This window comes from Urocitellus parryii, chromosome 4 (assembly GCF_045843805.1).
Source record: "Urocitellus parryii isolate mUroPar1 chromosome 4, mUroPar1.hap1, whole genome shotgun sequence".
In the NCBI taxonomy this organism is placed as follows: domain Eukaryota; kingdom Metazoa; phylum Chordata; class Mammalia; order Rodentia; family Sciuridae; genus Urocitellus; species Urocitellus parryii.
The window spans coordinates 58,543,487-58,566,250 of NC_135534.1; the positions used below are offsets into that span (position 1 = coordinate 58,543,487).

At 37.4% G+C, this 22,764-nt stretch overlaps 1 pseudogene; it reads left to right on the forward strand.

Annotated features, from left to right (window-relative positions):
• The first annotated feature begins 2,371 nt into the window (after nucleotides 1-2,371).
• LOC144254263 (interferon-induced very large GTPase 1-like) lies at nucleotides 2,372-21,787 on the forward strand (annotated as a pseudogene).
• Nucleotides 21,788-22,764: the final 977 nt, after the last annotated feature.

Genomic DNA, 22,764 nt, shown 5'->3' on the forward strand with positions numbered 1-22,764 from the left:
TAAGTATTCATCAATGAAAAAATGAATAAAGAATATGTGGTATAGATAGTCACAGTAGAATTTTTATTCAGTTATAAAGAAAAATTAAAATTAGGTTTACTGTAGATAACATCTCTGTCTTGTAGGTCAAACTGATACTAGTTGCCTAAGTTGTTTTTCTGGAACTTGAAGGTAGCTAACATATGTTGAAACACACACACCTTCCACTCAACCTTGCAGAGTATAAGAGAGGAGCCTCATTTGCTAGAATGGCACCACTTAAGAATTTGTTCAGAATTTCATGCTTTCTAAATTGAGCAGGGTGGGCATATTTTTGGACAGCTGAAATAGATAACATTCCAAATGTACATAGTAGGGGGGATATTATTCCTCTACACTTCTTCTGGCAAGCAGAATCTAATGACTGCAACTGGCTCTGCCCTGAGAGGTAGGGAGAGAAGCCCACAGTAGGCAGGAAATGATTTCTCTCTGTCTTCCCTTGGATTATCTTATTTTTATTACTCTTCTCCCTTTTTTTCTTTGTTCTCAAACATTGCATACTGGATTAAAAAACGTTAACAGAGTCCCTTAAAGAATAACCTCTTAAACAACATGTAAACCAGCTTTAAGGAAAAGACTAGTGTAAATCTCGGGCAAAAAAGAACTAGCAGTCTTAACTGTTCCTCACTTTTTAACCAATGGACTGGAAATGTACTGGTCAATCCACAAAGCTTTCAGTCAGAGCCAGGAGAGGGCTGGAAATAGGGTGTGAGGAAAGGGAGGTACCCTATTTGTACTCTATTGTAAAGGAGTACAAAGTTGAGCAAATGCTACCAGGTTCCCTTGTCCCCCCAGGTGCCTCTCTTACCCAACCCTAGTCCGACCCTTTATGGTCCTGGGTCATAGGACTCTCTCAAGTTTCCCTGGGGAGGTCTACGTGAATTCCCTTTCCTTCACTGCATCATAAAAAGACCAGAATTGTTCAAGTGGAACTAAAGTTAGCAAATGACAAGAAGGAAAGAGAAAAACAAGTAACAAAAACACCTAGAGAAAACAGCTTAAACACATCTGTGTCAAAACTCACCCTTATTTTTAAATAAGCATTTCCTGGAATTCAGATGAGAGTTGTAAATCCAAACTGAAAGTCTGTTTTCAGTGTTGGGGGTGGGCCAGCCTTATAGGACATTGTCAAACTGTGGCAGGGCTTTATCAACTTGATTGCTTGATATAACACATAACAAAATCCTCCCATATACATATAGTGTGCTCTCACTCTGAAGAAATTTCAGGGGGATCAGACACAGACTATCATCTGTGGACTCCTAGTATAGCAACAGAGAACACAGGAACCAGTACACATCTCAGCACAAGAGGACAAGACAATTGCCCCAAGACCCATATAGAGGCAATGGGAAATTTCCCCTCCGCCCTCATGACAATCACTGGAAAGAAACAGACAAAGATTGAACAGGAGAAAAGGCATATGAACTTATTTTCATGCAAAATGGGAAAATCACAGCATGAGGGACAATAATGGGAGTATGATTATCCACCTCTTTAACATTACACACAAACTTACATATCCCATTTTCTATGAGGGAAGGAGAGGTTGGGACAGGTAGATAATTTTGAGAGCTTATAAATTATTATTAGTCATGAAGGTACTCTCAGGACCATGTCTTTGAATTTTGAGTGAGCTCATGAGTCAAAATCTTGTAAGGAAATTTCATACAAATGTGGTTATATTTCTCAGTCCTCTTTGAGATAGACAATGGGAATTCAAGGTGGCTATAAAAAGGAATTGTTCCCTTTTGCAGTCTGGTCTTAATGCAGATAAAAAGAATTCCAGAGAGGCTTCTCCCTTTACATCAAGTTGCTCAGCATGCCCAAAATGCCATTTTTCAGGAATGTCATTCTCTGAGCCCCAACAACCACAAGATTCTGGCAGTCACAGAGAAACTCTCAGAAGTTCAAATTATACTCTTAGAATATTGTAACTGGAATGATCCTTCTCAGTACCTCCTCTTGTGACACATTTGATCTTCAAAGCCAATTCTGTGCTGGGGAGAAAAGAATTCATATTTTGAGCATGTGCTTCAGTCCAAGCACTAGGTGAGAATCACCTACGTCATCTCATTTTGTCCTCACCACTATTATTGATGTAGATAATACTCTGCCACTACAAATTCATACACCATCTAGCTGCTTCTTATTACTTAGGTTGCCTTCTTCCTACATACAGGTAGTGTAAGGAAGCTTTAAATTTATTCTTTTTCCTCCAAAGGTTTTAATAATTGAGTAACATGCATACTGTGAGAAAAAAATGCATACAAATTATTAATATGCTTAAGCATGGAATCCATATCAAAGTATGAGACTCAAAGAGGGCAACATGGATGAACTTTATGCAAAGCTAAACAAAGGAATGGGGGCCTGGACTTCTGGAAAGGAGGGTGACATACATGCTGGAAGGACAGGTAAGGAGGAGCACAGTGAGCCACTCCTGTCAATTTGTTATGTACATGAAGTTTCCCAGGGGTAATCTCTGTCTGGGCCTGGTATCAGACTCCCAATCTCTTCTTTCTGTGAAAAGATCTTTCAGAGGTAGGATGGGAGTATCAGATACAAAAGCATCTACCTGCATCCAAAGTGTACTTTACTAGTGCAGTTAGATATAGATATCTTTATGCTAAAGGGAAGCTTTCCAGAGGCCTTCCTTTGTTTAAGAGATTTACAGTCTCTCTGAATAACCAACTCAGACTATGCAAAATCAATATGCATTTTGAGTCAGATATTTTGTTCTCCCTCAATAGTAACTGTTGAATCCTGGGCTCAGACTTTGACTAATAAAACTCTTGCTCATTAAAAAATGTTTATGCTCTCCTTCAAAGAGAAAAGATCAGCCTTCTCGTAAGAAACTGGGTCAACAGCCTTATACCCCCTGTACTCCTCGAGTCAATTCTTGAAATAGCCATTATCATCCCCGAAAGACACCTTAGGAAAGCAGCTCAGATACACTAGTTTCCTTATTCCATCATCACACATTGCTTGAACATCCACATATTTAATGTTCTTTGTCTGGAACTAAAGAAATAAACATGAGTAAGATAGAAACTCCCACTAGAAAAGGGAAAACTGGGAATTGCCCTGCTCTGAGGTAAAGTTCAGTTCCTTATCTCACTAAAGAACCCAGAACTGACTGCAGCTGTGAAATCTCTGCCTCCCACACTTGGACAAGGAACCTGTTCTTGGTGGTGCACTTTTCTCTGGAGCAACCTGAAGACAGGCTCTTGGACTTAAAAAGACAAGTAGGTGAACAAGAAGTTAAGAATTGGGGTAGACAGAGAGACATAGCAACAGGCCATGATGGTTCTGAAATCCAGATGGGAAAATGCAGTTAGAGTTCTTTGATTGGGTTTCCAGATTCAAGAGCAATGATGGCTTCTGCTTTGGGTACTTGGTTTTGCCCTCAGTGTCATCCTCCTTTTTCATGGAAAGTAATACATTCTCACAGTTGAGCAGTTTTGTCAGCTTGCTTCCTGCCAGTAGAATTTGGAGGTGGGTGAAAGGGATATATAGCCTCCTTTTATTTTGTTCTCACTGTGTCTCTTTGGGTTCAAGTTGGCAGACTCTCTGTTGTACTAATGATATGGGTCTTGGAGTTTCCCTGGTGTTAAATATTAAACACCCAAGAACTGCCAAGGCAAGCCTAGAAAGCAAATTTTATTTAAGAAAATGATAGAGACAGATTTCTCCTAAGAGACATGGCCCCGGAGCTGAGTATCCATGGGAGGAAGTGTGTCTTGTTCTTATATAGACCCCCAAATTCCCTTTCTCTTCCTTCTCCATGTAAGTGCCTGGGACCAGGGAGGTGGGGGTTAGTTATTAGCAACCCAGAGTGCCCAGAAGCATGATCATAGAGGTTAACAACCCATTGTCCTCTGTGTAATAGCCAGTCCTCATCCTCTGGACCACCATCATTCCTTACCTACACTGACTGCCTGACCTTTGCCCCATGCCTCAGTTTAAGGAAGAATGTGACATAGCCTATTCATTCAGGCCAGGTGAAGCACTAGGCAGATTGCTTTTTGACAAAGAAAGCATGTGTGGTGGGATGATCAGCACCATGGGCCCATGTTATAGAATTCTCATCTATCTGTCCCCTTATTTATACTATTCTCAAGAACTTGTGATATATTCCATTGGGTCCCCACTCCATCAGACTCAAGCCACATCCATAGGTTACTTTCAGATAAACTCTCCTATTCATTGGTCTCATGCTAGATTTTTAAAGGATGGTATCCCTAAGGTTTCTCTGAGACTTCTGGTTTGATTGATAGTACTGCACTAAATTCTTATTATCTTCAAAGAATTCTTTATATACTTTATTTGACCAATCTTTTGATATTTTTGAGGTTTTAGCATAATATTGTAAAATCATACTTGTTTTGAAAAGCTTAGTCCTTTTTTCTCATACCAATGAAAAAATGAGGTCATGGTTTTGAGAAAAAGAAAAAAAGATTTTTTTTTTTTGATTTGCAGGCAAAGGAGAAGGGCAGGGGCTTCTGTCCTAGAGTCTGTGACTCTTCCCTTCAGGGGTAACAGAGGGCTTTTAAAGAGGTGATACAAAGGATTCATTTTAGGTGTTCCTTGTCAGTGATCATAATTCAGTTTGGCCTTGAAATATAGCCATTTCTTAGGTCTTCTGTTTCTTCATTCCTGTGGTGTGTGTAATGAAGGACAGATAACTCTGCTTAGGATGGAAGGAAGGGTAATCTCGCTTTCCCAAAGTCAGGAAGGGAAAGAAGGAGAAGAGAAAGAAAAAGAGTTTAAAAATAAGCTGCACTGGTAGAGAACTAAGGGTTATGTTCAAAGCATGAAGAAGACCACTGCTTCATACCCAGCAGAGGTTCAAGACCAAATATCTTAATTCTAATGTTCTTTGCCTTTTAGAGAAAATCAGAAATTCAACATTGTGCAGTCCTGTTGTCTTTTAGTTTAACAACTCCTTGCTTAATTTACCTCTCTCCATTCACATTTATTAAAACCAGGAAGAAGAAATCAGGAGACCTCTTCAAAATTTTGCCTTGGAGGATCCTTACCTACATAATCAATTTTATCGCTTATCCGTTCTGCTGTATACATAACCCCAGGACATAATTTTGCCAGGGTTTCTGCTACACATAACAAGAATCTCCTTTCTTCTGGTTGCAATGCCACTTTCCTCACTTTTTCCCCAAGTTCTTCCTTTTTTCCATAGTTCCTCTCTATAGCAACTTTAGAATCTAGGTTTCTACTTATAGTTTATTCAAGATAATTTCAATTTTCATGCTCTTCCAAATTTTTCTAGTCTCCAGGCATTCACCTGACTCCAAATATTTTGCCATGTTTCTAGGTATTTGTTTAGCAGTACCCAACTGCTTGGTGCTAAAAGTATGTATTTTATAATGCTTTGTAACAAGTTATCACAACTTAATATCTTAACACTATAATTGTCTATCTATTTGTCAATCATAATTTCATTCAGGAGTCCAAACACTGTGGAAGATTGGTGCCGAGAAACTGAGAAAAACGAGAAACAGGACACAGGGGACCCAGAATTGTGGAAAGCTAAGGATTTTTATTTTAAGCAACCCAGCCATTATATATCCCTTGCTTTATCCTTATGGTTCAGCAAGTTCTTTGAGGTTAACATAAGCAAGATAGTAAGAGTAACATTAAAATAATGCAATGTTCATAAGCAACTACATTAATCTCTGTGTTAGATCTAAACCCAATGATTAATCACAATTCAAGGGAAACTAATCAACAAGAATATCCTCAAAATAAGTTTAGCCACAGGGAAATGCAGTCTCAAGAGGAACTTGTGGCAAGTCTGACCTTGTCATTAGAGTGTGTCCTGAGAACAGTGTGCTGTTCTTGTTCTCTTGCATGCCGAGAGCCCAGAGGACTTTAACCTTCAGACAGGTGCAGAGCTTCCACAGGCTTTGAGACTTAAACTACTCTATCAAGACACTGCTTAACTGAGTCTTCTACTCAGGGTCTCACAAGGCTGCAATAGAAAAGAGAACTAAGCTATGTTCTTTCTTACAGGTTTGACTGTTGGCACAATTCAATTTTTTGTTGTTGTGGACTGAGGTTCCCATTCACTTAGTTTCTTCATCATTTCCTAGATATTTCTTTGGATTTGAGTTTCTATTTGGACATGTGGAATTAATATATAGAAGGCTTGTTCCTCCATTACAAAATTGTTCTACTCCACCTCTAGCCATTTGCCCAAATTTTCTTATAGTAAACCTGATAAAGAAATGTTTTAGTTGAATACTTATCTTCCACTAGCTTTTATATTCCACTCCCACAGTACTTTGTGACATCCCTAGAATTTACTACTCTGTTTCAGAAATCCAGTTTCCTGTCATTTCTTCACAAATTTATTGTTCTTTTTCTACAAAATATAAAAGCATCTTGCTTTGTTCATTTCTTCAGATTTCTCTCTCTTGTGAGGATACCTATGCCCATGTAAACTTAATAAAACTTGCAGGCTTTTTAGTTATTCAGTCTTGTGTGATTTTGGTTCCTAGATGTAGCCAAAGAACCCACAAAAGAGACAAAAGTTTCTCTCTTAGTAGAAGGGATTTCTCCCTGTCTTACATTCCTGAAGAAAAACTGTCCCAAATCTCTTTGGATCAAAAACTCTGCTCTAAATCCTGTTCTTCCTTATTTCTCCTTGGGTTTTGTTTCCAGTATTTTGAGCAACTGACTTTACTGGTTGTTTCACTTTGAACAAGAAAATATGCTCAAGTCTTCCCATTCTGTTTAAATTCAGGTCAATATGTTCAAGTCTTCCCTTCTTCATATTTCCAGTATTGCCAGATTTCTTGCCTTATAATTTATATTAACAGAGACCAGAAAAAATTAATACTTATAAATATTCACATATTGGATAATAGAAATAAGAATGATATTCATTTTTACTATTCTTGTCCTATTTGTGGTTAGAAATTTCTCTGTAAGTATAGGGGAAGGCAAAATGTCCATCTTTCTATGGGTTCATATCTAGAGAGTTTTCATTAAGACACATTTTTCAACACAACCCTGGCATTTTATTAAACAGCATAAAATAAATCAGGCCTTATGTACACTTATAGATTTTTAAAATATTTTCTTTTTAAAGCTGAATGACAGTAGAATGTAGTTTGATGTATACATACATGGAGTATAACTTACTCTAATTAGTATCACGTTCTTGTGGTTTACATGATGTGAAGTTTCACGGGTGGTGTATTCATATATGAACATAGGAAAGTTATATTTGATTTATTCTACTATCTTTACTAATTCCATTTCTCTCCCTTACTTTCATTGCCCTCTGTCAAATCCAATGAATTTATATTCCTCCCACTCCCCTTGTTTTGTGTTAGCATCATTCAATCTTTGGTTTGGGATGTTTGGCTTATTTCCCTTAGAATGAGAGTCTCAAGATCCATCCATTTACTGGCAAAAGTAAAAAAATCATTCTTTTTTGTGGTTGAGTAAGATATTGTGTATATATATACCAGTTTCTTAATCCATTCATCTGTTGAAGGGCACCTAGATTGGTTCCATTGCTTACCTATTGTAAATTAAGATGCTATAAACATTGATGTGGCTACATCACTGTAGTATGCTGATTTTAAGTCCTTTGGGAATGTGCCAAGGAGTAGGATAACTAGGTCAAATGGTCCTTCCATTCCAAGTTTTCTAAATAATCTCTGTACTGCTTTCCATGGTGGTTGCACCAATTTGCAATCCAACCAACAATGTATGAGTTTACCTTTTTCCACAGATCCTCACCAACATTGTTACTTGTATTCTTGATAATTGCCATTCTAACTGGAATGAAATGGAATCTCAGTGTAGTGTTAAATTTCTTTTCTCCAATTGCTAGATATGTTGAACATTTTTTTCATATATTTGTTGACCATTCATATTTCTTCTTCTCTGAAGTACCTGTTCAGTTCCTTTACCAATTTATTGATTGGGTTTTATTTTGAGTTAAGTTTTTTATTGTTTTAATTTTTTCAAACATATTTTTAGTTGTAGATGGACACAATACCTTTATTTTTATTTATTTACTTTTATTTGGTGCTGAGGATCAAACCCAGTGCCTCACACATGCTAGGCAAGTGCTCTGCCACTGAGCTTCAACCTCAGCCTCGTGAGTTCTTTATATATCCTGAAGATTAATGCTCTATCTGAGGTACAGGTGGTAAAGATTTTCTCACATTCTGTAGGCTCTCTCTTTATATTGTTTCCTTTGCTGTGAAGAAGCTCTTTCATTTGATATCATCCCATTAATTAATTATTGATTTTACTTCTTGTGCTTTAGGAGTGTGTTGAGAAAGTTGATTGGTAAGCCAACATGATAGAAAGTTGGGCCTACATTTTCTTCTAGTAGGTTCAGGGTCTCTGGTCTAATGCCTGGATCCTTAATCCACTTTGAGCTGAGTTTTGGGCAGGGTGGGAGATAGGGGTTCAATTTCATTCTGCTATATATGGATTTCAAGTTTTCCCAGCACCATTGGTTGAAGAGGCTATCTTTTCTCCAACGTATGTTTATGGTGGATTTGTCTAGTGTGAGATAACCATATTTATGTGGCTTTGCCTCTGTGTCTTTTATTCTGATCCATGGGTCTTTGTGTTTGTTTTTCTGCCAATATCATGCTGTTTTTGTTACTATAGTTCTGTAGTATAATTTAAGGTCTGATATTATACTGTCTCTGTCTTCACTTTTCTCACTAAAAGTTGCTTTGGCTAGTTTGTGCTTTTTATTTCTCCAAATAAATTTCATGACTGCTTTTCCTATTTGTATGAAGAACATCATTGGCATTTTAATAGGAATAACTGTCTGTATAGTGCTTGCAATAGTGTGGCCATTTTGACAATGTTCATTCTGCCTATGGAAGAACATGGGAGATCTTTTCGCTTTCTAAGCTCTTCTTCAATGCCTTTACTTAGTGTTCTGCAATTTTCACTATAGAGATCTTTCAACTATTTTGTTAGACTGATCTCAAGTATTTTATTTCCTTTGAGGATTTTGTGAATGGGATAGTTTTCCTAATTATTCTTCCAGCTGATTGGTCAGTGATGTATAGGAATACAATTGATTTATGGGTGTTAATTTTATATCCTGCTACCTTGCTATATTCATTTATGAGTTCTATAAGATTTCTGGTGGAGTTTTGGGGACCTTCAAACATAGAACCACGACCTTGGTAAATAGCAATAGTTTGAGCCCTTCTTTTTCTATTCATATCATTTAATTTCTTTGTTTGGCCTAATTGCCCTGGCTAGAGTTTCAAGAACTATGTTGAATAGAAGTGGTGAACGAGGGCATCTCTGTCTTGTTTTAGGTTTTAGAGGGACTGCTTCCAAGTTTTCTCCATTTATAATAATGTGGGCCTTAGGTTTAACAAATATAGTTTTTGCAATGTTGAGGTATGTTCCTACAATCCCTAGTTTTTCTAATGTTTTGAACATGAATAGATGCTGTACTTTGTCAAATGCTTTTTCTGCATGAATTGAGATAATATATGAGTCTTATTTATATAAGTCTATTGATGTGTTGAATTACTCTTGTTGATTACCATATGTTGAACCAACCTTGCATCCCTGGGATAAACCCCACTTGATCATGGTGCACTAACTGTTTAATATGTTTTTGTATATTATTTTTCAGCATTTTATTAAAAATTTTACATCTATGTTCATCAGAGATTTTGGTCTGAAGTTTTCTTTCCTTGATGTGTCTTTGTCTGATTTTGGTATCAGGGTGATACTAACTTTATAAAATGAGTTTAAATGGGATCCCTCTTTTCATATTCCATGGAATGATTGGAGGAGTATGTGTGTTAGTTCTTCTTTGAAAGTCTGGTAGAACTAGAAACAAAAGTGAAGAAAGAAACTTAAGCAGAATTTTCCCTTTTTTTAGTGTTCCATGAAATATATTTTATACTTTTCTTTTGTAGCTCAGAAAGAAAGTTGGTTTTTAGCAGAGGTCAACTGCTTTCCTAGAAAGAAATATTTCTCCACAGCTTAAGGGAAAATCTAAAAGAACCTCCAGAGGAAGAGAACAATCATCACAGCTGCCATCTAACATTACCTCTCTACAGCACAGTTCCAAACACCATTTAGTCCAAGCTGGGGAGGGCTTCCTAGATCATTGGTTCTTGTTCTTCTCCCAAGGGAAAAAAAATAAAAATAAAAAAGTAAACACATACACACACACACACACACACACACACACACAACACAACACAACTTCTCTTAGGGTTATGAAAGAATTCAGCTAGAATTCTTCCAAAGGAACTACAACTACAAACAGGGGAAAAAGCAGCAGAACCCTAGGGACAGAAAAGTTTGCAGAGCACATTCTTTGATTCTTGAAAGTTCTCCATCTTTGCTAGCCACTATTTTCTGTCCTCAGGAATGAAAGCTGACTAAGGCATAGTCTCCACTTCCTGGAAACACAGTCAGTGGTCTAAGGGAAGCATACAGGACCATGAAAGTTCCAATCGATGATGTGTAGTAAATGTTTAACTCTCAGGAAAAGAAAGATCCTGGTTTGGAATTTTGCTATTGCTGGGGATCAAACCCAGGACCTTGTACATGATAAGTAAATACACTACCACTGAGTTACATTCCCAGCCCAAAATTTCTGGCTCAATAAATAAATAAGAAAATAAAAAATATTTCTGATTCATAGAATTTTTCATTACATAATACATCCTCTGTGGCCAATTTTAAGTGACTGATGCCAACTAAAAATTGGGAAGAGATGCATAGTAACACATCATTATGAAGTATGTCCTCTATACATAGAGAGAGACAAAAGTGGACTTTATAGCATAAATAATAGTACAATATAATATAATAATTTGGAATATTATCCTTTTTTCAGTTTGAATTGATTTTGGTTTCCATATACTTCATTTAATTGGAAATATACATGATTTCTTTTTTAATAAGGTAAAAATCACATAATACCAAATGAACCATTTTAAATTACACAGATCACTATAATTTAGTACATTCACAATGTTATATATCAAGTACCTCTATCAAGTTTCAAACTAACTTTATTATCACAAAAGACAGCCCATGTTCATTAAGCAATCACTCCCCCTTCCAACCTTACCTAGACCTCAGCAACCATCAATCTGCCTTCAATCTCTATAAATTTACTTATTTTGAATATTTCTTATAAAGTAATGACATAGTATTTCATTTTTTCCTGTATGGTTCCTCTCACTTAGCATAATGCTTTCAATGTTCATCACACTCAGATGATGAAGGTTTATCCTTTTAAAGTATTTTACCTCTTAAATTTATGTCTTTGATCCATTTGGAGTTAATTTTCATATATTATGTGAGTTAGGGTTCTGACTTCATTTGTTTGCATGTGGATATCCAGTTGTCTTAACATCACTTATAAAGGAGACTTTTTTCCCCATTGACTTATTTTGGTACCCTTGTCAAAACTACTTGGCTCTACATGTATAATTTATTTTCTGATCTCTTCATTCCATTTCACTGATCTACATGTCTATTCTCATGATGGTAACACACTGTTATGGTATCTGTGGTTTTGTTTGTTTTGAAATTAAGAAATATGATTCTGTATAACATTAACTATGTTCTTCATTTTAAGTATTGTTTAAGTTAGTTGAGATCCTCTGCTATTCCACATGAATTTAGCATGTTTCTAATGTCTGCATAAAAAAATGCCATTGGGTGACATCTCTGTCTGACTTTCGTATCAAGCTAATGTTGGCTATATGGGTGTTAATTTTTTAGTAAAGCCATCTGGTCATATGTAATTTGTTGAGTTACATATTTTCACACTGTCCTTATAAACTCCTTTTAATTTTATCTCTAAAAAGTTGGTAGTATGTCCACAGTTTCATATCTCACTTTGGTCATCTGAGTTCCCACAATTCTTGTCTGCTTCGGTTTTTTTCATAAAGCTATATTTTAGTTGTGTTGATTTTCTCTATAGTCTTTCTATTTTCCATTCAATTCATCTCCATTCTAATCTTTATTATTTTCTTCCTTTAGCATTTTTTGTGTTAATTTTACTCTTCTGTTTCTATTTTCTTAAGGCCTGATTTGTTTTACCGATTTGAGATCTTTTATAATTTAGAAATTTACAAGTGTTAGTTTCATGGTATCTTATAAGTTTCAGCATGTTACATTTTGATTTCCAATTATCTCAAAGTATTTTCTAATTTCTATGTAATTTATACTTTAAAATTTTCTTTTCTATTAGTTCATTATAGTTATACCTAATATTGAGGTTCATTTTGAAATAATTATACAAGCATGAAATATAATTTGCTCCATGTCCGTCACCAGTACTTCCCCTTTCCTTCCAATACTCCCTCCCCATTTCCCTTCCTCTATAGGTCTTTCTTATATTTATTTTTAATTTTTTAAAAATTAGTGCTTTATGGTTTTAAAGGTGAAATTCACTGTGGTATATTGAAGTATATACATAGTATATTTTGGTCAATTTAATTCCATATTTCTTCACTGTGCTCTTCCCTCCTCACTCCTCCTCAGTCACAGTTCTGTGCTCCACTGATATTCCTTCTCATTTCCATGAGATTCCCCCCATTTTCCCCTTATTTTGTCTAGCTTCTACATATGAGAGAATATATCTTCAACCTTTGATATTCCGAGTCTAGCTTATTTCACTCAGCATAATGGTTTCCAGTTCCATACATTTACTAGAAAATGACATAATTTCACTCTTCTTTATGGTGAGTAAAACTTCATTGTGTGTGTGTGTGTGTGTATCACATGTATGCAATGTCTTTATCCATTCATCTACTCATGGGTACCTGGGCTGGTGACATAACTTGGCTATTGTGATTGTGCTGCTATCCACACTGCTGTGGCTGTATCACCAAATTATGCTGACTTTTGGGGGACACCTTATATCTAACCATAACAGAGAGGATCACAAAACCAGGACCAGAGATTGGAAACCTTTAAAACATTTGACTAAATTGGGACAAATCCCATAGGTTCCCTAATCTCACTCAAGCATGGTTTCTACAACAGTGAACCCATAGAGGTTGCCACAAAGAGGGATCAGATTTTCCCATCAAAAATAACTAGATGGATAGAAATGAGAGTCTTGGCATATAAACCACAGGAATTACCAGATGACCAAGGTGTTGCAAATATATCCCACTGAATTTCTTTTTGTGAAACAGACTAGATGGCAAATTGCACCATACTGTTCAGGTAAAGAAAGTACATGCTCCCTGAAGCCAAAGAAGCCTTGGTAGCTGCTAGGATGGTCCCTCAGTTGCTCCCTTTTACTTATGGGAACAGCAATTTAGTCTTCCCGGAGGCAAATTTATTTACTTCCCATTTCTCTAGTGGTGTTCTCAACCAGCTCACACTTGAAGTACCACACCTGCACAAGGTGCAGAGGCTGTTCTCAGGTCCCACCTGAGTTGCAAACTTTGATACCAAAACTCAGTCCTTATCCTTGATGCAGATCCAATAATGAAAACCAAGTTTTGAGAAAAAAGAAAAAGGTTTTTAATTTGTTAGCAAAAGATAAATGCATGAGACTCACATCACAAAGGCAACCATTCTAACTCCCAGGGGGAAAAGAGAGGTTGAAAAGGAAAGCACACCAGGGTTGTTTTCTAAGTATTATTTTCAGTATATCTAATAAATTATATCCCTAAAAGATCTGTTGTTCCAGTTTCAAGTACAGTTTCTTTATTCTTATGGACAATGAGTGGCTGATAATTTGGCTTAGTACAAAAAGATTGTTAATCCTGCTTCCCCTGCAGTTGGTGAGGAGAGGAAGAAGAAGAATGTTATTTTAAAAATAAGCCACTAGTGGTCAAACAATAAGATTTGTATTCAATGCATATACTGGACCTAGTGACTTGAAATGAACCCTGCATATATTGACTGACAGTCCTAGAGGCTGGAATGTCCAAAATCAAGGCACATATATACAAACAGAGCCTTCTTGCTCTGTTAGCACAAACAGAAAGCAAAATTACAAAAAGACAAAAGGGATTTGAAATAATCCATTTATAGTGGAGTTATTCCCATCCATGAAGGTGCAGGCTTCATGCCAAAATCACCTCTCAAGGGTACCAATGAATAATACTGCTAAATTGCAAATTTCAACAAGAGTATTAGAGGATACGAACATTCAAACCATAGTGGCTAATCCACTGAAGACAAGTGAAGGAAAAATCTAAAACATAGTGTGTAGGGGGTGAAGAGAAATAAAAATAAAGAGAGTTGAAACATCAAGAGTACAAATAACAATAATTACAAGTGAGAATGTGAAGGAAAGGAAAATTAAACTTATATGTACTTGTTGGTACTACAAATTGTTACATCTACTTTAGAAAGCAGTATGAAGAGTCCTACAAAGACTAAAAATGGAACAATTACATGACTGCAATATACTACAACTTTCTACTTATCCCAAATGGCTAAAACCAGCATGTTAGGTACAAGCATCCCAATGTTTATAGCAGTGGTATTCATGATAGACAAGTTATTGCATCAGGGTAGGTATCTGTCAACAGACAAATGGGTAAAGAAAATATTATATATATATATATATATATATATATATATATATATATATATATATATACATGCATTACATCATGAGTTTTACTCAGCCATAAAGAACAACAAAATTATATCATTTGCTGAAAAGTAGAAGGAACTAGAGTTCTTGTTAAGTGAAATAAAGAAAAACAAAGGTTGAATGTTTCTCTCATTGGAGAAAGCCAGAGAGAAAAAAATGGAAGAAATTTTTAAAATGTATCTCATGAAAATAGAAAGGAGAATAATAGGGTAGATAAAGGGGATCAAGAGGAAGGGAAGAGGGGATGGTATGGGGAAATACTGGAGAGCAAAATCTATCAAAGTATGCTACAACTGGATATGACTATTCCACAAAGAATCCCAATTTTATATATTCTACTAATTAAAATTATAATAACAGCAATCATAATAACAATAGAAGGTAGATTAGTAGAGTAGAGCAAGTGGATCAGTAGAAGAGTGATGGGAACAAAAAAGGTATCACAGAATGAGATTGACCAAATTATGTTATGTGCATGTTTGAATGTGGCAGAATGAATCCTGCTATTATGTATAAATATAATGTGAAAATAAAAATTTTAAATAAAAAAGTTAATTAAAAAAAGGTATTTAAGAGAGATGATAGCCAGGTGCAGTGGCACACACCATAATCCCAGTGGCTTGGAAGGTTGAGGCAGGAGGCTCAAGAGTTCAATCCAGCCTCAACAACAGTAAGATACTAAACAACTCAGTGAGATCCTGTCTCTAAATAAAATACAAAATAGGTCTGGGATGTGGCTCAGTGGCTGAGGATCCCTAATTTCAACCCCCAGTACCCTCCAAAAAATAAGATACGTGCTGCAATATGGATGAACCCTGAAAATATTGTCATGCACTCAATAAACTAATCACAAAAGACCAAGTATTGTATCAATCCATTTAAATGAATTGTCCAAAAGAGGAAAATTAATAGAGAGAGAGAATAGATGCTGAGGCAAGTAGGACTGGATATTGAGTACTGGTTGCCCAAGCTGCAGGAAGGTCTGGGCTTGACCTGTACTCAAGTCATACAACACTTAACAAAAAAAGACCTCCAGAAACTGAAATTCCAGGTACAACATCCATGGGAGAAAAGGGCCCTGGAGAAGCTGGTTGTCCTGTCACATTCAAATAGTCTTCCAGAGTTTCAGGAGTCACCAGTGGAGCTGATAATGAAAAAGCAGAAGCAGGTAGAACAATCGCTGCAGGAGCTGGGAAACTTCTTATTAGAAGGGAGGCAGAGACAGGAAGAAGCAGTGAGGAAAAAAGAAGCAGAGCTAGGCAAGCCATGGAGATCCCTGAAGAGTACTGGCCAGTGCCTGAAAAGTCCCTCAGGGAAGTCATGGAAATCATGCAGAGACAACTGAGTCCCAAGGAGCAGACACTGTCTCACAGGCAAAACCTCCCAGATAGAGATCTAATAAGATGGGCATCTGGAGGGCTAGCTCTGCAAGGGGTTTACCAAACATGCAACCAAATGTACCTGATACAGAAGAGGGAGGAGCTAATAAGTGTCCCCAGGGATTCTCCCTCTTTGGCCCCCAGCAAAGCACAAGAATGGAAACAAAACAATTTACATCTTTTCAAGAAGAATCCATGTTCACCCAAACAATAGAAAAGATGGGCTTCAGTGTAAGTGCCTCTGCCTATGGTGGAGGCTGGGGAATTCCAATGGAGACTGGAATGTATAAAAGCAAGCATTCAGAATCCAAGGAAACACAACAAGCAAGTTCTAAGTGTACGTATTTCTGCTCAACCAAGTTCTGCTATGTCCCTCTGGCCTCCTGCTACTTTCACATGAATGAGCTTCAGTTATCCAAGCCTTCCCTTCAGGAACTGAAATGCATGGAAGAAGTCTTGGCTCAGATGGCAGACACAGATAACATCCCCTTATTGAAGCAGAGGACTGAAATTTTCTTCCATAGGTTTGGCTCTCACGTAAACCAAGGCCCTATGCACCTGGGAGGAATCTTAATGGAAGGCTATTTCAGAGGGATTCCAAAGTGACCAGCTGGCTGATGTGAAGCAGCAGGCAGCACAGGCCCTGGATATTTATATAAGGGAAAGCTACAAGGGCTATGCAGTAAAATATGCTGGGGATATGAGTGTGTCAGACTCACATTGCAAAATAGTCTCCCAAAGCCAAATTATACAAAATTTTCAAACCAAAATCCAAGTATCTGTAGCCCAAATAGGTGGCCCAACAGAAACAGATGGCCTTGTCCAGTGGAAAGCTGGCCTTAGTTCCAATAATCAAACCTGGTATGTCATTGACCGGAGACTTCAGCTGGTGCCCGTTTGGGACATCATCCTCTCTAGTCACAGAAGTGACTTTAAATATCCCCTTAAAATAGCTAACTGCATGAAGACAACTACACTGCTCTGACTGGCCTCAGTGCACAGATCCAGGAGGGAAGTGGATTGTTGAGTGCTGGGAAGGAGGCAAGAGTTTTCCTAGAGGAGGTAAAATCCTGGGAGGTAACTGATCCTGAAGTGCAGCTTCAAAACCTGATAGCATTCATGCAAACAATAAGTCAAAAAATAAATGGTCATGACACTTGGATTAACTAATGTCTCACAGGCTGGGACCTACAGAATTTTCTAGTAAACACTGTTAATTTTAGCAAAAATTCTTCCAGACATAAAATTACTTTCATTAAATCACAGTTGCTCACTCTTCTGGATCCCCACGTCTACAAAGTGACAAACTTTCCTCAGGCTCACTCCATCATGCAATGGATCTACCCTAAGTCAGAGTCAGAGCAAGAGCAGCTCAACATCTCCCAATTTTCTCAGTTTATTAAAATCTTAAGGGAAACCCAGAATGAACTCTTTGAAATGAATGTCAACTGTAAAGCCCAAGAAAAGAGAAAGAAACTCCAAGAAAGGCCACCTATAAGGTCAGCTTAGCTCTCAGCAGCTTCCTGAATCACCTACAAGCAACAGAGTAGACAGACACACAGTTCTTGATACTTTCTATTGCAGCTGGTGCAGGATATCAGGTGGTAAGCAATATTTTTCCATATCTCCTGGGCCACGATGAGCTAAACTTCCTACTGGATGAAATGCAAACTGCCTTCAATCAATACCAGGAGCTCAAAAATATTTCCAGCTACACACCTCATGCATTCCTCGTACTCACAGGTATGACAGCCAAAGCTGGAGTAGTAGCTGTTTCTCCAGAAGAGAAGATAAAATGCATGGAGTTTATGAGAAAACATATGGGACAATTTATTTCTAAAGAAGTTGTACATGTCCTCTCTAAACTTGGGGCAGATCATGATTGGGAAAACCTAGAAAGAGACTTGAGGTTGCTCATTGATGGGGATTATGGAGCCACCATCTCTTCTTTGAATATGGATGAGGTCAAAAGACAGCTACAAAGTCTTCTCCATGAAAGAAAACAGCCCTGTGAATCAGATATTAATGCAAATAACACAAGTGAAGTGATAGAAAACAGAGCCTTTATAGTTTACTCCAGTGTCTTGGCCTAGAACATTACTACCCAAAAAGGATGAGTAGAGCTGACTTCCATTTGATCTACAAGACTTCTGTGTGCAACACCCAGCCCAAATCTGAACAGGAACTTCCCTTCTATTTTCTTCAGAAGCTACTGATGCTGGATTATGGACTGAGGTACCAGGTCTTCAAAGATGATGAAAACATAGAACATCAGGTCTCTTCAGGTGCCTCCAAACAGGAAAATCAGGCTATTGATCCTCATGAACACTTTTTTGAAGATGGTGATAGTCTTACTAATCCTTTGAGAACAGAGTCCAGGCTTGACATTCACCCCACGGATATTCAGATGGTCATTTTTCACTGTGCAGATAATTTGGCTAGACAATATATTTTGACCAAATTATCCATCTGTCAATTTGCCCTGCCCCTCCTGGTGCCAAATCCCTGCACTTCTCAAGTTGAATTTTCTCTCTGGTCTCTCAGACAAATTAGGAGAAATCGGCAGCAAGGAAAGAAACAGTCACAAGAATCTTCACGTGTCCTGTCTCCACTCCCATTGAGTCCTTCATTAGAGTAGGCAAAGGCCTGTCTGCTTCCAAATCTCAGATCATGAACTGTCTTCTCAGTGAACACAAACATGATGTGTTTTTCCATTGACACTGCAGAGAAATCAGCAAGAATTGCCTCTTGATGCGGGGTGTGGTGGAAATCTGCTGGTTCTGCCCTGAAGGGGAAGAGGACAGGTTTGACAACTGTGTGACCTTCATGAACCTTCATGGAGATGCAAAGGAACATAAGAGGCAACTCACCTTCCTGCAGGAGGTCTCTTCTCTCATTGTGGTCCTCATGTCTGCTTCTGGTGAAAATAAAGAAAACAAAAAAATAGTCCTGTGACCTGTGGCAATCATCAAGACCTCTGATCTGCTTACTTGTTGACATAGAAAAATCCAAAGCCAATAATGGTGGTAGAAGAGTGAAAACTGGCCTGAGGAATAGAAATGAGGCAGAATTGACAGAGGAGCTCATAACTACCATCAGACGTTTGCTAGAGCTCTGTGACACTGCTCTCAGCATGGAGCACTGCTCTCCAATTGCTCGCCAGCAAGGATTTCTTATTGATGAAGACCAGAAAAATTGCAAGGAAGCCAAACAAAAGGCTGACACTATCATGGACCTACTAAAAGAAACAGAGTTGTCTCAGATGAAGGAAAAATTTCTACCCCTTCAGGGACAACTATGGCATCTTTGGTGTAAGAAGGACAAAGAACTGTATCATTTGAGAGAAGAGGGGAATAGAAGCATTGAACAACACAAGAGTGATGTTGAGACAGATAAACAAAAAATACATCAGCAGTTGACAAGAGCCTTTCCTCTTAAAGATATAATGGGATTTGTCCTTCAAATTCTCCAGGAATATTCAGAAACGCACACTCTACTCTACTTCTTGCAATGGATGAGTGTGTTTTTGGATAGCCTGACTGCAGAGCATTTGGAAAACTTGCATGAAAAACTAATTCACTTGTGGTCAAATGAACAAACAGAAAAGCAAAAATTCCAATCCAGCAACTTGAAACTCTGGCAAAATAAAATAGAAGCCATATCTACTGAGATTACTGACTATACCTTGGGAATTGAGCAATTTCTCAGAGAAGTTGGCCAGATTTATGAAGCTCTGGAAGAAACTTCTGCCAAAAGAGAGACAATTTTTCTCTCCCTTCCACAAATTGCTGCAGACCTCATGATAGCTGGTGTCCCCATAAGGCTGATGGATGCAGATGCTTCCTATGTGCCCCTAAAGTAGTTGGCAGCTGTTCTTGATAAGGTCTCTGAGAAATTTGGAGACATATTTTGTTCTCTCTGTCCTTGGCCTGCAGAGCTCTGGTAAGTCCACTCTGATGAATGCTCTTTTGGGGCTACAGTTCACTGTAAGTGCAGAAGTGCAGGCAGGTGTACCAAGGGGACCTATATGCTGTTCCTTAAGGTGGATGGAACTTGGCTTTGACTTTGTGCTAGTTGTAGACACAGAAGGACTTTGGGCCCCAGAACTCAGCAACAAGTCCCAGAATTGGGACAATGAGTTAGGCACCTTTGTCATTGGACTTGCAAACTTGACTCTGGTCAATATATTTGGGGAGAATCCATGAGAAATGCAAGATATCCTACAGATAGCTGTCCAAGCCTTTCTGAGGATGAAACAAGTGAAAATCTCCCCAACTTGCATATTTGTGCATCAGAATGTAGGAGAGATGACAGCTAAAGACCGAACTACAGAAGGACGAAGGCGGTTAGAGCAGAGGCTAGATGAAATGGCTGCACTTGCTGCTAAACAAGAAGAATGCTCAGATGTAACCTGCTTCAGTGATGTCATCAAGTTTGATGTCAACACCATGTGTACTACTTTGCTCACCTCTGGGATGGCAATCCCCCCATGGCCCCTCCCAATCCTCGCTATAGCCACAATGTCCAGGAACTGAAAAATAGAATCCTTTTGACTGCCAAACAGGAATCCAGAGGAAGTAACATGAGGATATCAGATGTAAAATTCAGAGTTCAAGATTTGTTGAGAGCCCTGGTTAGTGAGAACTTCATTTTCAGTTACAGGAACACACGAGAGGTCATGGCCATGTGCAAACTGGAAACCATGTATAACCACTGGACCTGGGAGCTCCAGAGTCACATGTTGGACTTGCAGAACCAGCTTCACAATCAGATTCAGAATAGAAAAATTCTGACACTTACAACAAGCATAATTGAGTATCCAGTTGTAAAGAAATATGAAACCATCAAGCAAGAATTTGAAAAATATTTTACTGAAGACACAGAGAGTTATATACTCATCCAGTGGAATTCCCATTTTGAAAATAAGCTACTAGTCCTTAAAGACTTACTTATTTCAGACACTAGAAGAAAAGCCAATGAACTTATTAGTCTCAAAAAAAAAAAAGCCAACAACAATTGGATCAGAAAAAGAAGGTATACGAAAATAAATTATTTTAGAGGAGCCAAAATTGGATTTTAGTGTAAAAGGTAAAGAATTGAGTGATGAAGATTTACGTGAGAAATTCAACCAACTTTGGGGAAAATGGGTCTGTGAAGTGTCCTTAAATATCCCTCAATCTGTAGAGCCTAACATTGATGTGGACGCTGAAAACATCCTTTCAAAAAGGAGAAAAACATAGTGGAAAAACTAAAGAGAAATACTGGAGAAGATTTTCAAATAGATTTTGGAAAACATGTCAAGATGTGTACAGAATATTGCACTTTTTCAAGGAACTTAGAAGCCTGTGATAAGGTGTCCATTAATATGACTACTGAACATATTTTTTCAAGATTTGATGAAACGATGAATAGCATTTGGAGTCAACAACGTGATTATGATCAAAGTGACTTCCATAAAATCCTTAGAGTAATAGAAAATGAAGTGAATTCTGTACTCACTAAAGTCAGATATATATTTACCAGTGAATACAAAATCAAATTATGTTGGTGTTTATCTCATAGAGCATCAACACATTTTAAGGAAATGCACAGAGCATTTAAGACATAAAACGATCCCATAAACTATCTAGAAAGCAAGAAAAATGATTTTTTCATGAGTTTCAAGATATCCTGCCAAGGTGCAACCTCTGTGTTGATTTTCTGTGGCACAAACTCACCCTGTCTCAAAATAAAATACAAAATGGGCTGAGGAGGTGGCTCAGTGGTTGAATGCCCTTGACTTTAATCCCGAGTACCTTAAAAAAATAAATAAAAATGTTTGTTACTGAGAAATGATGAAAAATTGCTCTGAGAAATTTTGAAGGAGATCTTTTTTTCTTAGAGACAGTTAACCCAGTAACTTGTAGGGAATGGGGTATGTCCAAATATTGACATCCTTATGTTTTGGGTGCATTTCTTTTGGACACTAGAGAAAGGTATATGAAATGTACAATTGTCATTTTTCTCCTTCCCTCAGAATGCTCATTCTCTTTATTCCAACTCTTTAGTAAGTTCTGAACAATGAGTCAACCTTTGATATTAGTGCTGTAGAATATGAGTGTGAAATGCAAAGAGTAGGAATATTAAATTATATTATACCATACTATACTTTTGTGATGACTACCAATAGTGCTATCTTTGTAGTAGCAGTTCCTGTGAGAACTAAGATTTATAATTTAGCCTCTGTTTGCTCAGGTATCCTCAAAGTGCAACAATAAAGTTCTCATTAAATAAATGAATGGCTATCTACAAGACATGAAGGACAATGCTATACATGGAGTAAGTACTCTGTGTCATTTATGTTATGTCATGTTATGCTGCCTATCCCAAGTTCCCTATTCCTTTGCCTTGAATAAAGTTTTACTAGAAAAACACTAATAGCTGAAGTAGTCTCATCAGAGGTTCATTAACAATCAGATTCAACTTGGACTCTGTGGGAATTTACATTTGAAAATATAGTCTTCAGGATGTGTAATTATGTGACTAAGTCAACTGTTTTAATAAATTGATTATCAGTTGTTAAAAAAAAAATTAAGCATGTGAACCACCATATATCCTTACCAGCAATGTGTGACAGTTCTAGTTTCTACTTTTATTACTAGCATTTGGTTTTATTCCTTATAATTTTTGCCATTCTGCTGTAGAAAACATCATTTTAATATGGTTTTGATATGCATTTCTCTTCTT